This window comes from Eulemur rufifrons, chromosome 3, assembly GCF_041146395.1.
Source record: "Eulemur rufifrons isolate Redbay chromosome 3, OSU_ERuf_1, whole genome shotgun sequence".
NCBI lineage: Eukaryota > Metazoa > Chordata > Mammalia > Primates > Lemuridae > Eulemur > Eulemur rufifrons.
In genome coordinates, this window is record NC_090985.1 from 53,320,700 (window position 1) to 53,338,507 (window position 17,808).

At 37.2% G+C, this 17,808-nt stretch overlaps 1 protein-coding gene and 1 non-coding gene across 4 annotated transcripts in view; both read left to right on the forward strand.

The window, feature by feature from the left end:
- RSPO2 (R-spondin 2) overlaps positions 1 to 17,808 on the forward strand; it is a 138,639-nt gene that overhangs the window by 110,273 nt on the left and 10,558 nt on the right. The gene's annotated exons all lie outside the window — the stretch shown is intronic.
- LOC138382011 (U2 spliceosomal RNA) lies at positions 13,471 to 13,660 on the forward strand. The gene has a single exon (XR_011233200.1). It is a non-coding gene; the product is annotated as a U2 spliceosomal RNA (small nuclear RNA).

The window sequence follows — 17,808 nt, forward strand, 5'->3', positions numbered from 1 at the left end:
GGTGCCTATGGCTATTTAATTCGTGTGAGTGTGGCAACCCCTTCAGCTGTCCCTGGATGGCTTGCTAAGACACTAGAGCTCTTCAGGTTCCGTGAAGTAGTGGCATTGTTCCAGATTCCTAGCTCCTTTGTTAGAGAGAGGTAAACCTAGGTCCTTTGTTCATGAAGTACAAAGAGCACCGTTTTATTCAGTAGAGAGTTATTTTGTGGCCCTGGTGCATCAATCCCAAGCTGATTCCTTCCACCTGCATGGGCAGTTGTCCCCACTGGCTTTGGGCAGTTGTCTCTAATTTCTGTATCTGGAGACCTGATTGTGGTTTCCCCAGATCTTCACAATCCTCCCAGTAGGAGGAGGATTTCTTACCCAGTAGGGAGCTGTGAGACTACAAAATTCTGAGGTGTAAATATTTAGATTACATCCATTTTGAGCCTTATCTCATAATGAATAACTTTTGGGTTATTAATGTATATTTTCTGAAAGAAGTTTTAAAATTATTAGCTTAAAGATTTACACTAGTACATAATTGTGTGTGTCTTTACAGACATTTTATATACATATTTGAGTCTGCGTGTTTTATAAAACATACATTAAATATATGTATAATCACTTTACAGAAATAAGATGCTTTGCAAGTAATAAGCCTATGATTTTTTTAACCATACCTAAATTTTAAAGATTTTAGTACATTCTATAATTTTGATTATTTTCTTACAATAGATTGAGTAGAAATACCGTATAAATATATTTTGCCTATATAATATTGCCTAGTGGCTTTCCAAAGGACTTGTATTTGTCATTGTGCTACTAGCAAAGTGCAAGTGCCAGCCTTACCACACTTTCCTAGACTGTTTTGCATTTTAAAACATAACTTTATTATGTTTTTAAAACAATACTTCATCTGTTTTCAGTTATATTTATTTCTTTATCAACAAGGAGCATCTGTCTTCCATTTCTTTGTTTACCAGTTGCACTTCCTTCATTGTGAATTGTCCTTGTAACCTTTGCCCATCATGGGCAAAGAGTATATGCGTTCCTTAGAAAGCTTACAAAAAAAGGAATATAAAAAATGTTTTAATTTAAATTTTTAAATCGGGGTCCAAGACTTCCACAGAGGCAAAGAGCTTTGAACTTTCACAGTTGGATACTTAAGACTAGATTATCAAGTCCAAGTACAAGGTCTTTAATTTTTAGATGGATTGAAATGAGTCCAAAGTTGTACCAAAAATGCTGAATTTATAACCTGTTGTGTTGTATGGTGATAGTTTTAGCTGCTTTTCTTGTCTTCTAAGCTTTCTAAGTCTTGAGTGGCGCCAGCTAAGGCAAATAGAATTAAAGTATGTCAACTTCTTCTTGAAAAATTGCTTTATGAAAATGAATTGTACAATATTCCTTAGAGGTTAAAACTTGGCATATATCCTGCCTCAGAAATCTGTTCATGAGTTTTGTCATTTTTTTTTTAGAGTTGTTAATATGGTGATACTTAAAACATTTTTTTGATAAATATATATATTAAATTTAAGACCAGCATTTTTATGAGCATAGAAGTAAATAAAAGAATGCATAATTTAAATACATAAATGTGTATATTTCTTTTGAGTATATACGCAATCTCTTTGGCCAATTTCTTTTTAAAAGTTGATTATTTTATGTGATCTTTTATTTATGTTTATAACAGGATTAACATATACATGGGACTAGGTTGTAATACTGGAAAAATGATGCTATCTGATTTTTTTGTACTGATGGTGGCATGGTTAATTTAAACTCAGCACCAGATCAGAGAGGTGTGTTTGTGTGTGTGTAATTGAAGACTCCATTGGGTGGTGCTCATGAGAAGCTTTCATTTATGGCTGATATCCTTTTCAAGATTGAACAACATAGGCAGTCTAGAGCTTTGGTGTTCTGGAGAGAGAGAGAGACAGAAAGAGAGAGAGAGATGGCTCCTAGGATCTATCCCTTGAGCCACCTACATGAAATAGATAAGAAGAGTGTTCACTAATTACTCTTGCAAGTTTTCCAGCTCATCCTTTCTAGTACTTCAAAGTTTTCCAACCCAGATTCAGCCTAAGGTTGAAGAAATCCCAGAATGAGGACAGATGTCCTCACAATCTTAGCTGATCCCTTGGGCCAACTTCACCCTCCTGTCACCTAGGTAGCTCACTGAGCACTCCTTCTCATTCAGGATGGGAGTTACTCCTAACCTTCACTGTTTCTTTTCAGAAGATGATGCTGTCTTCTCTTTGTGGCAGACAGTTGAAGTAAACTTCCTCACCTTTTTTCCTACCTGCATATCTCCAAATATTGCATCTACTTGTATCCTCTTGTGGAAGAGACACACTTTCTTTTTCTTTCAAGGCTACTCTGGGTATTTTTAGGTCTTGGCCCTTTTTTTTTTTTTTTTTTATCTGTTGTGACCTTCTCTTTCTTCCTTTCTGTACTGGCTCTTTCTCAGTGCCTTCATTTCCCCAGCGCCTGACCTTCTCATTTCCACCTGCTTATACCACTTGTACTTCAAATTCAGAATATCTAAAATGACTTCTAATTCTTCTTTCAAAAGGGCTCTTTGACCTACTATTTTAGAAGGTGACATCACCTCCCTACTTACTTTAGCCACAACCTAGAAGTCATCCTAAACCCCTCTATTACCTTATTTTTCATACCCATTTGACTACCGATTCTGCTTGATTCTATCTCTTTAACAATCTGCTGCCTGCTCCATCTCTTTACCCAGTTCTACTCTTTCTTCTCTTTGCCCACCTTGACTACTTGAGTGTCTTTTTTGTGAGACCAATTCTCAAAGAGTACATATTTATTATGTAAGATTATAATCTTTTATTTCATCTGGATATTACCTTGAAAAAAAACCAAATACATACGTATATTTAATGTGACCAAAATTTATAGGCATCCTGAGGGTGAAGAAGAAAATGCACAAGGGTTGGATAAACTATCTGAAGATACAATGGAGAAAAATTTCCCTAGCCTTGCTAAAAATCTAGATACACAAGTACAAGAAGTTCAAAGGACTCCTGGGAGATTCATTGCAAACAGGAAGACACCATGACACGTAGTCATCAGACTGGCCAAAGTAAACACAAAAGAGGCCCTCCTATGAGCTGTAAGGTGCAAAAGAAGCAGGTATCCTACAAAGAAAAACCCACCAGAATAACTGAAGACTTCTCAACTGAGACCCTACAAGCCAGAAGAGATTGGGGGCCCATTCTCACCCTTCTCAAGCAGAATAATGTCCATCCTAGAATATTGTACTCTGCAAAACTAAGTTTCTTATACAAAGGAGAAATAAAGATCTTCCCAGACAAGCAAAGACTGAAGGACTTCATCAAGACAAGACCTGCCCTCCAGGAAATACTCAGAACAGTGTTACACACAGATCAACACAATAAACACTCAGCAGTGTAAAATCATCCAAAAGCTAAATGTCAAAGGCCAGATACAACAGTGGCTCAAGAGAGAAAACAAAGCAACAAAGTTCAACTCAACCCATGGGAGAAGGGTTGCCCCTCGAGCACACTGCAGCTGGGACCCGCTGATCTGCGCCTGAAGGTGCACACACCTCAGTAGACTAGTTCACAAATATCCCTTCTGTGCCCCCGGGCAATGCAATCGAGACCTGGGTGTACAGGATCTGGCCTGCAGGCCTGTCCCCTGGCCCTGGAGATCAATCCCTGACCCTGCCAGGGAGAGGAGTGCTGGTCTCAAGTCACCCATGGGGTGCCCAAACTGGATCAATGTCTCTCCATCCCGGGATTTGCCCCACTCTTCTGGAGTCACCAGGCAAGCAGCACCCGAGAGGGTTGGCAGGTAGGGCAGGTACTCACAGTCCGAGTACCCCCTCAGTCTGCTGCAGGGCCCAAAAAGGAAAGGGTCCCATTCCCTGCAGATGCCTGTGGTTGGTGGCTAAATTGTCCCTCTCAGCAGCTACAAGTAGAGGAGGGGAAGGGGAGAATTAAGCAATATAGTGCCTGTTGATCGGCTTGGGTCTGTGGGGCGGGAGGTGCCCTAAGGGAGCTGGGAGCCTGGTACTCTGTGCAGAAGAGGCTCACTGCTCACTGGCAGCAGCCATCTCTGGTCTGGTGTTGGCAGGTCTCTCCAGCTCAGGAGCCCACCAGCAGTCCAAGATGCAAGGAAGGAGAAATTTAACCACGCCACCTACTCTTGTCACCAGTCTCCAAGCCTCTCGGGGTTTAGACCCTGCCGATGCCTTTCTCCTTCCAGTTCTGCTCCGCAACTTCTTCCTGTGGAGTCTCCTGTAGTTTCAGGCACCCTTCCTTCCCACCCTCATACGTTCGTCTGCCTGTTTGTTTTTTTCACTTTCATGTAAAATGTATCTCCCTTGCAGAGACACTCTGGCTGGCGTTTTTTCTCATCTACCATCTTCCAACCTGCTATTTTACTTGATTTTATTTTTCTATTTTTAGTACAATATTTGCTTCTGTGAGTTGATAAAAAACATAGGATTCAGTTAACCTTGTGAGCACCAAGAATCTAAAGATAAAGTAATACAGCATGATAACGTTCATGTATTTTGATGACATTTAAAAGGAAAATTAAAGGTGGTTGTGAAATGTATACTGCAGATCTCAAATTACCAAGGGCTCTGCTGGACTTTGGCTATCTTGGAGCCAGAAATACTGCAAAGCTATGATTTGGAGGATACATGGAGAACAAAGACACACTGTATGTTAATGTGTCTTTTTAGTATAAAGGAAATAGCATTGATTGGAGGAGAGCTAGTTTATACAAAGTAACTCTTATTCATTGTTGGTATCAATTTTTAGAGTAAGACTAATAAGAATTGTTACTAGTTTAAACCTCAAATTTTGTGTTTTATATAATGAGCTTAATTTCATATCACAGGTTTTTATGGGAGTAATCTAAATTTTGATTCACTAGCAATAGCAATGTATAGTATTTTTTTCAGCCTGGGTAGAGAAATGCTGGATTTTACATATGCCCTGAAACAAATTAGCACGGTTTGCTTAAAATAGCAGCCTAAATGATGAGAAAGAAATTGGATTACAAAACCCTACTTTGATAGTTTAGCATGTCAGTTAAGTAAGGATTTGAACCATATCATATAGCCATGGGATGAAAAACGACACATGGACGTCAAGCCAAATGTCTGGTAATAGGGCCGACCTCAATGCCTGGCTCTGCCGTTGATCTGGGGGGTGGTGTTGTGTACCCTTTTGACAATAATTCAGTTTCTCCAAGTATGAGATAATAGTTTTATATTTAATAAGGCTTTATTGAGTACCAATCTTGAGTTAGATGACTTATTTAGGGATGAGACAACATACTCTGAAATCATTACAAAACCAAGACTATATAATTTTAGTGTGCTGGTGTTCGTTATTCAACTTTGTGGTTCAGAATGCATCTGCATGTCATGAAAAATCCCAGTGGGAATATGGTGCAATGAAGGTCAGATGAATGAGTGGACTACAACGTTCATCAGTCGTTATCCAGCAGGTGAGGGAGCCTCGTTGCTTCAGAACTGGGGGTCAGTGGAAGAGGACTGCCATTAGAGTGACAGAGACCTGGCTAATAAAGCCTATAAAGTTTATTTCTTCTTTATCCTTCTTGCAAACCTAGCTTACGCCACCCCTACTTTATTTCTAACCCTTCAAGCTCTTACATAACTGGGCAATGTGACATATTGTTAAAGAGTGAAAGCTCTGCAGTTCATATCCTGTCTCCTTTATGAGTAGCTTTGTGACCTTTGCAGTCACATGACTTTACCAAACCTTAGTTTCCCATTTCTAAAATGATACCTACCCAAGAAGTTGCGTAATAAATATGTGAAATACATGGTATAGTGCCTGGGCATATATTAATGCTAACTGGCAATGATGTTGATACTGTCAGTCCACTTCAAGAATATTGACAAAATGATCTTAATGGTCCTGATGTAGAGAAGTGGTTCCCAAACCGAAGACAACATCAGAGTCACCTGGAAGGCTTAAAATAGGCAAATAGCTACATAGATCCTTTCTATGAATACTAGAGCTGAATTTGGGTCAGGTAATCCCATCTGGCAACAGTTTTCCTCTCCAGCAGATGTTTTGCCTTATATGGTAACTTCTTTAAAAATCAGAGTTAATAGTACAGAATTGCCTTGCGTTTCTCTTCATGGTGGAAAACTTACTTTGGTAGGTATAAAAAAAGGAAGAAAAGCAGGTATTGAGAAGATGAAAGTTATCTGTTTTAAGTTTCCTACAACCTATCTTAGATAGTTTTAAGGTGAGAGAGAAACAGAGACAGAAACAGACACTGGCACTGTTTTAAAGTATCCTTTGAAGACTTAATTGCATGTTTTCTACCTCAGCAAAAACTGAACCTATTTATCTGGATAAGCTCTTCAAGCTTGTAGTTATTGAAAAAGTTCTCTGTCCTCTTTCTCTCAATTCTTAGCTGAGAGCAATGTGCACATTATTTGCTTACTTGGGTGCTGTTCTGTGAGTTCGTGTATTTAAAGCTTGCGAGGGAGCCAAGCCACGGGATCTGGCTGGCTTTCAGCTGCTAAACAGGGGGCATGTAACTTGCCATTGGTCCCCAACTGAGAGAACTGTGGATGTAATTTCTTTTTGGTAAACATCCATCCTGAAGGGAATTTATCTCTTCTACCCATTTGTTTTCCTTTGGGTGTTTTCCTTTTGTTGCATGATCCTCACTTTGTTGGACATGAGTACTTCTGTAGTGTTACTTATCCTCTCAAAACAATGAAAAATTACTTCTGCAAAGCTGTTTAAGTCAGAGGATGTAAAATGAACCCAGCCAAACCAGCAGTTGCCATCCATCAGAGGTAGGAAGAGCGACGTCTAATACCAGTCGGACAGCTAATAGTCCATGCCGTGACTGAGCTGGGCAGCAGAGCCAGGGTGTGCTGGACTTGCAACAGTGTCAAGGCATGTGGTCCAACCTTTTTGTGGTTTGGCTCTGAGTTAGATTGTTTCATGTGGTTGGTTTCAGGAAGGCTAAGAAGATCTATTCTTGCTCTCTCTCGATTTCATCGACATTCTTTGTTGCTGTCATTGTTATTATCCCTGCCACCATCACCACCACCACTAATGTGTTGAATAGTCACACTGTGTGCCATGAACTGGGCTCAACTTTATTTTCTTGTTTAATCATAACATCAACTTCATCTGGTAGGAACTCCTATTTCTCACATTTTGTCGGTAAGAAACTGAGGCTTAGCGAGGATACCATCTGTGAGGCTTTGGATAAGTCATAGTGGCAGAGCTAAGGCTGAAACCAAGGCTTAGACTCCAAAGAGCATGTTCTTAACCTCTATGCTGTATTGCTGTCCCGAACTAAGCTGATTGTTGGACAGCATTCACTTTAGGAACTCATCACTTTTAAATGTTCCATACATAAAAATTTGGAATGGCATTTCTGCAGTTCCATTACTTTTATATAATCTAAGTACCTTTAGTGAAAGGGATCAAAAGTTTAGGCTAGAAGCACAGTGCTGGAGAAATCTTTACAGTGTAATTTGAAATACTTTGGCAAGGCTAGATTTTTGGTATCTTGTTTAAAATAAATATGACATTTCAAAAGAAGAATAGGCAGTATGTATTTATATAAAGCTAATTATTTATGCAAACTTTGTCAGCTAAGCAGTACATCTGTTAACTCTATACTTTTAAAAAGGGTAAAGGATGATCTCAAAAGGTTTAAAGAACATAAAGATTACAAGTAACCTGGCGGCCTACTATTTTTCTTTCTCTGAGAAACTGTACTTAAGTAACCACAGAAGTGGGTTTGGAGTTCAAATAGTCAGGAGCTCCTTGGTACTTAAGGTTATTAAGAATACTTAAGTATTCCCCTAGGTCTCTAAAATGCTTTTTCCAGGATGAATGGATGTAGACACATTTTAAGGCAGATATATAGAGTAGATGAACCTTCAAGGTCCTGAACTACACTGATTTTTTTTTTGGGGGGGGTCCATATTTAACATCTCTGATTAATCAAGATTTTTAGAATTTGCCATTTGCCATTGGTGTAAACAAAACAGAATTGGACTTGTGAGTTGTTCTCCACCATTTAAACTTTAGCTGCACATTTGTAATACACGGTATTTGAACATAGGATTAATGACCATTGGCTTCTGATTTAGAATGGTATCTGGATGGATTTTCCCTTGCCACCACCCTTCCTGACTGTTCCCTGAACTACTTATGAGGATGGAATGGGTAACATTACAAACTAAAACCAACAGTCAGTCTGTTGTCAGAATCCAGAAGGGGGAGGTCCAACAACTAAATACTGAGAAGACTGAATTGAAAAGCTAAGTGGAGGGTTATCTATGCTATACTGCTGATGACTGTGTCTACATGAAAGCTAGAAAATGGCTTCCCTCATTCTCATCCAGCTGGCCCCTGGGTTAAAAATGAAAACTCTGAAACAATTAGGAAACCGGAGAGGTATCCTTTTGTCATATGGCCTCTGCTTTATAACAACAGAATGATAATTATAACTAATAGCAAATATTTATAATCCAGACATTGCATTAAGTATATTGACTCATTAAATTACTGCAATAATAATTGTATAGGGTGGGTACTATTATTATTTCTGATTTTCACATGAGCAAATAGGGGTGTAAGAATGATTAATATTAGCTGTGTGGTTTGAACGAATGAAGGAAATGGAGCCAGGATTTGAATCCCCACAGAGTTTGTCTTCAGGGCCAGTGCTCCTAATGACAAGGATAAACTGTCTGTGAAGCTAGTTTCCTCTGTGTTACTTCTTTCTCCCTCAAGCTGATTGGTATTGCTCTTCGTACAAACATTTACCAACTCCCAGAAAGCAAACACTTACGTAGGTGGCGGTGGCACATTGTGTCCTGGAAATTGTAGTTCCCTTGAGTAATTGTAAGTCAGGGAGATGATGGAAAGAACCCTGATGGAAGTGGTGTGCATGTTAAGGATTATAATTTATTTCCCTTCAATGTATTAGAAATCCAGATACTAGCTAAGAGAAAAGCTACCTAAACATGGGATTAGGTTGGATGATGAACAAATCAAGTGCTTGGGATAAAAATGGAATTTAATCAACACCCAGATGAGCAGAGAGAAAGGGGGAGGTCCCCACAATTCATCTGTTGGATATCAGCAGACCTTTTTTTTTTGTTGAAGAGGAGAAAAAATGAACTTATAGTTATGGTAGAATAAAGAGGAACTCATTCTAGAATTCAGCAAAGCTCAGATTTCTGATATTGTCACGTGCCTCATATATATAAGAACCGAATAAAAAAAAAATAGGGAAAAGTTTGTCCCCAGTAGAATGCAGAGAAGACATTATTCATAAAACAGGTTAGGAAGTAATAATGAATAGGCTGAAATAAAGGAGACAACATGATCAAATTAAAAGAGAAGTCAGGTGAGGTAAAGAATTGAAGGGAACTTAAACATAGTGTAGTCAAATTAAAATTTAGAGAGTGTCAAGTACAGAATTGATTATTTGAAAAATAGAACAATAATGATATGGAGGAAAAACTTGGGCAACTGCAATAGAATTTTAGAAGATTAAGACATAGTCATGAAAATAATGATTAAAAAAAAAGGATAGATATTAACAACAATAAAACCTTCAGTTGGAAAATGCCGTGGGTTTATGGAGCCAAAGAACTTAATCTGTGAAAGAGGGATCAACATAGAGACAGTCTAGCAAAAAATCATTTGAAAGCAAAGGAAAAACAGAAAGTGCTACAAGCATCCATAAGGAAAGCACTTTACCTCCAAAGAAGAAAAATCAAAATCAAGCTATCCTCAGATTTCTAGTTTTAGTATCTAAAATAGGTAGTGGAGAAGCATCTAAGATTTGAAAGATGAAGATGTAACTCTGTAATCTTGTACTCAGCTAAGTTATCTTTACTGGTGTTCCAGTCTGCCTGAATTGTTGCTATCGAAATACTTGCTCTAACAACTTGCAAAAAAATTTTAGTCTGAATTTATGAATCAAATCCTTCCATAATGGGTACACATGTGCTTGCTAGCACTGACATTTAAATAGAGTGTGAGTCCAAGAAAGAGGATGTGCAGTGCATTTCAGTCTTACCTTAGCAATCTTCCCAATAGATAATGTCTATTCTGGTTATCTGTTGCTGCATGATAAATATCCTGAAACTTATTAGTAGCTTAAAATCAGCAGTTTTATTATCATTTTGCATGGATCTGAGAATTGATGAGCTGCAGGTGGGAGGCTCTCACTTACGGGCACTCATCCTGTTGTGTTAGCTGACTGCTGAAGATAAATCCACCTGAATGAAGGCTTCTTGGTCTCTTGTTTGGCTCCCGAGTTGGTGTTGGCTGGGCCCTTCTCAATCCCCATAGTCCCTCCTGTGATTAGCTTAGGTTTCCTCATAGTATGGTGAAGACACTTTATAAGCACTGTCCTAATCTTTCTGTCAGTAATTTCCTTTCATTTATTTATAGTTATTTAGACATTTATACATGCATAAACAATATGTTTAGTTTTATATATATTTTCACTTACATAGAAACAGAGTGATACGGGGCTTTGAATAAAACATTTTGTATACAAATTCTTTGTTTTGTATGTTTCAAATACCTTCTCATAGTTTGTCTTTTTACCCTTTTTTAGTTATCTTTTAAAATTGGATATTAATTTCATTGTGTTGTATATATGGACCTTTTATGGAGCTCTAAAGAATACTACTACTTCTATATTCTCCAATATTTTGTGCTAAGTTTTCAATTTTTTTTACACTCACATTTAAACTTTGAATCCACCTGAGAAATGATTTTTTGTGTGTTAGGTACAAGTTGGGAATATAATTTTCTTCCCTTTTTGGATAATCAATCATCCTAGCATGATTTCTTTAATAGCCTATTCTTTTTCCATTGCTTTGGCATATCAGAGTTCTATATATGAATGTATATGGTCTTTGTTCTATTAAATTGGTCTGTTTTTCAATCCCTTCATTAATACCACACTACCTTATTTACTTTACATTTGTAATAATAAAATTTTAAAATCTGGTGGAGCAAGGTTCCTTCCCTTGTTTCTATTCAAAGGTGTCCTGACTATTTTAGCTGTTTAATCTTTAAAATCAGTGGAGTTACACAAAATCCTTTAGGAATTTTTACTAGAATTGTATCCATCCTCCCAAACAATACAGTGACTTTGAAAGAGTTTAATATTGGTCACTCTCCCTCCTTTCAAAGAATGTTAATGTTGTGCAGGACTTGGTCCTGCTTTGTTGTTTAACCCATTACCAGACATAACGTTTGTTCAGATTTATCGATATTCAAATCCCTCTCCCCCTTTCTTCTTTCAGCATTCCTTTTCATACCCCACATTTACTCCTGCGGTTGATTTCCTTCTTCTGAAGCACATCCTTCAGATATTCCGTTTAGTGAGGATTTGTTTGTAGTAAACTCAGTTTTTGTATGTCTTAAAATATCTTCATGTTACTGTCCCTCTTGTTTGTTTTTGCTTTGTTTTTTTTGAGACAAAGCCTCACTCTGTTGCCTCAGCTAGAGTGCAGTGGCACCATCATAGCTCACTGCAACCTCAAACTCCTGGGCTCAAGTGATCCTCCTGCCTCAGCTTCCTGTGTAGCTGGGACTATAGCCATGGACCACGACACCTGGGTAATTTTTTCTATTTTTGGTAGAGATGGGGTCTCATTGTTGCTTAGACTGATCTTGAACTCCTGAGCTCAAGCAATTCTCCCACCGTGGCCTCTCAAAGTGCTAGGATTACAGATGTGAGCCACTGCGCCCAGTTGACGTTACTCTCCCTCTTAAAGGATAGCTTTGCTAGGTGTAAAAATCAGTTGATAGTTACTTTCAGTTAAAACCTAGACAGTACAGAATACAAGGGAAAAAAATCACCACTACCTATTATCTCGCCACCAAATAATAAATAAAATGTTTTTATTCTATTATTTTTTTCCTAAAGGTGTGTATATATATAATTTGCTAGTTGAAATCAGTCTTTATAGTCTTAGAAACTTTTAAAAGAAACTTATTTTGGATCAGAATTGTTTTCAGGTCATGAAAAAGTCACTACAGACATAACTTGAATGGCTACATAATCTATTTTAGGGCATAAGGTATTCACCAAACAGTTCCTCCACTGTTAAACTTCCAGGTTGAGTCCATGTTTACTTAACATAAATAAATTTGCAGTGACTACCTGTGCTAAAATCCTTTTCTTCATTTTGCATATTTTTCTCAGGTTTGAGTCCTCTAATTTCAGTAAATGAATCCAAGGATACACACTTTTTTCCCTACATATTCATAGGGTACAGGAGCAGTTTTGCTACATTGATATATATTGCATTGTGGTGAAGTCAGGGGGTACACACATTTTGGAAAAGCTTGATACAGCTGTCTATTACATTTCAGAAGGGTTGTAGCACTTTACACTTAAACCAGATGTATATATGAATAATTCATTGTTTTAATCTACTTTATATTAATTTATTGCACTTATTTTGAATGTATGCATATTACATATATTAATTGTAGTTGATGGTATATAAAATTACCACAGAGCAGCATTTGGGGCAAGAAGTCTTTACCTGCATGACATTATGCATTCATAGAACCCTTACTGGAGGCTGATCTAATTTCTACCTCTAAAATAAAATCTTGCCGGCACTGAGAAACACTCATTATTTCAATGGAATAAACCACAGTATTTCAATCAGTGAACGTACTCAAACTGTGAAATGCACCATTTATGGATTTATATGGAATAAATGTGGAAGAGGATTTATGCTCAATTACTACTCATCTTTTTACCTTAACATTAACGCTTAGAACAAAATGGCATATGATTCAAATATTGGTATTTTGTTTTTTTTAACATCTCCATTGCAGACTTCCCTAGAGGATCATGTTTTTATTTATTTTTATTATTTCAACTGTTTATTTTTTATGGTAGGAAATATTTTTTTGGTTTCCTTATAATATGAATTATTACACGGTTCTGTTTTTAGAGACATTGAAACAGTGAAAATTTTATAGTAGACAAAGGGTCTCTGTCTCCTATTTCTTATATTGACTGCAAATTAAAAGCTACGCTTGCAGAGTTGTGTTAAAGGTTTTTTTTCAATTTTTATTTTTAATTATGGCTACATAATAGTTGTGTATATTTATGGGGAACATATGATGTGTAATGATCAAATCGGGGTAATTGGGGTATTCATCACCTCAAGCATTTATTATTTCTTTGTGTTAGGAGCATTCCAGTTCCATAGGACCTCCTTATGATTTAGTCTTTTTAGGGTTTCTTTTATGGAAACCCTTTGGATAAGATCTATGACAAAGCAATTCTTATACCGGTTTATAAGCTCTAACGAGTACTTTCAAAAATCACATCCTATCATGAATAAAATGTTTACCTACCATTTTGGTAACCAACGGTGAATGATTTCTGAACGAGAAGGTATTTATAAAATGGTCCCCTATCTCTTCTTGGCCTTTTGGCTAAGATCAAGTGTAGTATCTGTTCTTATCAGCTCAATATCTGATATGTCCTCTATCTGAGGACACGATATTAAGCAGAGTTTGGAGATAGGAGATGGAATAGAGGCTTGCTCCAACCACGCCACACATCGACCTGGTGTTGCCGTACTTCCAGGAAGGCTGTGCCCCTCCTGCGGGGACACTGGTGTTTCCAAAAATAGATTTGTTATGCCTTAGATTTTCTTTATTCAACTTCTTGTCTTTCACTGACATCTGTTACCTTTATCATCTTTTTTACTCAAAGCAGTTTGATATGCTCTTAGGTATTTTAAAGTGTTTTACAAAATAGTAAGAAAAATGGTTCCCTAGGCCAATGTGTGTTTGAGTAGTAGCCATAATTATCATTTCTAAGTTTTACACCTTTTTGAAGTCCCATCCTTAAGAAGGAGAACCAACTGTTTACATCTGGCAGGCATCTCCCTTCCTTTTTTCCTCCCTCCTTCTCTCCCTTTCTCCCAACACACAACCTGCCTTATCCAGATTTTGGTTGTTTCCATGTTTTGTTTATAAATACAGGATCTGGGAGAGAGATGTTAAGTGATGCTCTGCCCTTAGTTAACAGGAATTATTTCACCTTATTTTATGGCATAAAAAACTGGACCCTTGAAGCTTGCTGTTCAGTGCAAAATGTTCTTTGTCAGAACCAGAAAAGTAGCATTTTGATTAGTTATCAGTCCAAGCTATAGGATTGGACCATAGCAATTTCGCAACTCTTTTCAAGTTTATGATTTTTAATTCTCCAGAATTTTTAGTCTTATTTTTAAAGAGACTTGTAATTTATTGGTTGTAATACTAAAAAACATAATTCTATGTTATAAGATAAACACACATACATTTAGGTGAAAGTAAACTGCCCTGTCATCAGTATGCCCAGATGTATTCTATGGAGGAATATATTTTAGATACACATACACACATGAATACACATATACATCTCAGAGAAATTGGGCATAGTCTCTGTAAGTTTTAAGGTGGCCTACTTCATTGCTGCTGAAACTGTCAGTGACCCAGAATTTAAGATAAAATGAAGAGTCATTAAAACACAGCTGTAGTTGTCTTTCAAAGAAAGATTTGCTTTATTTAGAACCGACTTAACTTTTAATAAAATATTTAGGTGATGAACCCTAGGCATTATATTGATGGCATTTTAAGTTTTCCCATAGGAAGATTTGGAAAACACACATAAAGGCAGTTAAAATGTATTTTAAGTATTGATCTTCTTTTAACATTTATCACTCACAAATTTTGTCTGTGTTATATTAGAATAAAACTGGAAGCAACTTCCAGAAGTTTCTTAATTCATTCCTTGTTTTCTGATTTCTAAGCTGCTATCAGAAAATTAGTTACCTAATTTTTGAAAATGGTAAAGGAGAAAGCCTTTTTCACATCTGTTCTCAGTAACTCAGTCTCTAACTTCCCTAATAGATAAAGGCTCTTATTATGACTATATTATAGCTGCGTAGCTGTAATTCTGTTTTTGATTAGGGACAGTAAAAGGTAGAAAACACTTTTATTTTGAAGAGGTAATTTTTTACATATTTCGTGAGCATTGGCATCTTTTTATGTTTCTTGGCAAAGCATTCTCTGTAGTCTTTTCTCAAAGTCCCTCTTTTTTGATTTTTGGTACCCTTATTTGGATTTTCTGGCTTAAATCATCAAAAGCCAAATAGGGTGCAGTACTCAAGCATAGTAAATGTGCAGTGCCCATTTTATTTTCGCTTCAGTGTCCTCGGCTGTTCAGTGTTACAGGCATAGACTTTGAACTCGACTGCACTGAGCCGTTTAGCTCGAGATTCGGTACAGGTCCTTGAGCCTGCCCTGCTAAGATCATGAAAAGTTTGTTTTGTGTTACATAATAGTTCCCTGATCTTCTTTATATAGCTTTTCTTGTCAAACTCCAGGTAATATCTTTTACTAAAATTATGGTAGTTTGGAATGTGAATCTCCTCTTGGATTCCTTTGATTCAGTGGTGATTCATTTTAAATTATTTATTAATGCATTTTAAATTTTTTCACATTTGTAAACTTTTGGTTTCTCATGCTTTCCTTTAACACCGAAGTTAAATGAAACTGATACGAATAAACTGATACAAGCATGACAATAAGCAACACTTAGGAAACTTGTTATAGATACTGTATACATATGTATGTGCACATGTGTAGTAACTTCCTTTGATTTTAGTTTATATGTTTAATAGTCTACTTTTTCTGGAAAATGAAATACCATTTTCAGTTGAGGAGAAATCCATTTTATTAAATATTAAGTTGTTTGTAAAAGATAATTAGCCATGTTCTATTGTTTTACTATCTGGTAGTCACAGACAACCAGTTAGGATTCAAGATAACCCAGCAATGTTGTAGATATTTTGAAACCTTAGAAATGTGATGTCTCTAATAAGCATGAGAAATGCTGAACATGTTATTTAGAGTTCCTTGTCAAATATTTTCCCCCTGATTGGAATCCATTGCTGCTACTTGGGTAGTTAACAAAGATTTTACAGTGACCAAAACATTTGTCTAGTGTATCCTTGTGGATAGAGAGAGACTATGTTGGCAAATGTTTGTTTACACTCCTTGTCCTGTAAGAATAACAAAGAAAATATACCCTTGATCATCCTGGTCTTGCATCAAACCAATAATGGCCCCAGCCTTCATTTTATTAATTTAATGGTTCAGTCATTTAACTGAATGACCCGTTTATGGGGCTTAAGGAGTTTATGACTGAAAGGAAGATAGTAACACCGATTTCCTCCCCTCCCCCTCGGAGGTTATACTGACTATATCACAAAGGTAATGACAGGAAGCATACAGGGTAAGCTCTGGGGCCAGACTGCTTGAGTTAAAATCCCAGCTCTACCACTTACTGCCTGTGGCACCTCAGGTTTCTTAGCCTCTCTGTTCCTCAGTTTCCTCTTCTGAAAAATGGCGATAAACATTTAAGGTGATACCCCAATTACCCTGATTGGATTATATGAACATATCAAATTATCACATGTACTGTGAAAATATGTACAGCTATTGTGTATCAGTAAAAATGTTTTAAGGAAAAAAATGGGCATAATATGGTATTTATTTCACAGGCATATTTTTAATATGAAATGAATTAACATATGTAAAGCATTTAGTGCCTGGCACACAGCTTACATCTGTGTGTTGATGGCAATGATGATTTAATAATTTGGAGGAAGCTCAGAAATAGCACCTTTCTGTAAGAAGGTCTGGTAATGGGCTTCCTCCGTCTGTAATCCAACTAATAACATCTTGATACCACTGGTATTTGTGTCACCTGGACTAATTTTATCTTTCCAATTTTTGAAGTGCCAATTCTGTATCCTAGTTAGGCAGAAGCCCCAAACATGAGTATTGTTTTAATTTTTTCAATAGCAATTTGTTTTTCTTGTTTGTCTCTTTTTTGGCAAGCCAACTAGGTTGCTTTTCAAAACAAAACCTGTTTGTTGAATAAATTGAGATATTCTGCAGGTTAACTCAAGTTTCTGGAATACGAACACAGAAGAAGTGAATCTGCTGTAGCGTGAATGACCTATGACAGCTTGAATGGAGCACAGAGATAAGGGCTCTTTCCCTGGGTGTGCACGTGCCTCCCGGGATGGGAAACTTGCTCTCTACTAGCTTTCTTCTTGGGGCATCACCCACAAACAGAACTCAGGGAAGGGAGTCCAGACAGAAAGCAGTTTGCTACCTTTCACATTTTGGAAAGTAGATTCTCAACCCAATTTGGAAGAGGTTCCCATTTATTTTGGAGTCCCCTTAGCCCTTCCTCCTTTCTTATCCCTTTTAAACTCCCTTTGCTCTCCTGTCCACAGCCTTTCAGCAACACTTTATGCTCTATAATTGTATCTAATTTTAATTTTGCACTGAGTTACCCCTGAAGCTTAAAAAAAAAAAAAAAAAAAAAACTGTGGATTTTCAGGAGTTGGTGCATGGCTAGCAAACCTATATTTAAGGAAAGAAAAAAAAGGTCCCTGGAGGATTCTACTACCAATGGCCTGTAAACTGGCTTTTGGAACTACAGGTCTAAACCTTTTCCTATTGCCAGCTGAAAAATAAGCATCCTGTGTTTTATTTTTACCTTGGGTTTTGCCATGGGCACACTTGATCCTGAGTTGGTGTTGCCAAGATGTGCTGTTGACCCTGGGAAACTGAGGCTTTGAATGCCTGGGCTTTGAATGCCCAGGGAATAAGATAAGTGATGTGAGAAATATGGGTTGTAGGCCAGGACCATTGGGGAGCTAATGGGGCCCAAGGGAACCCTGATATT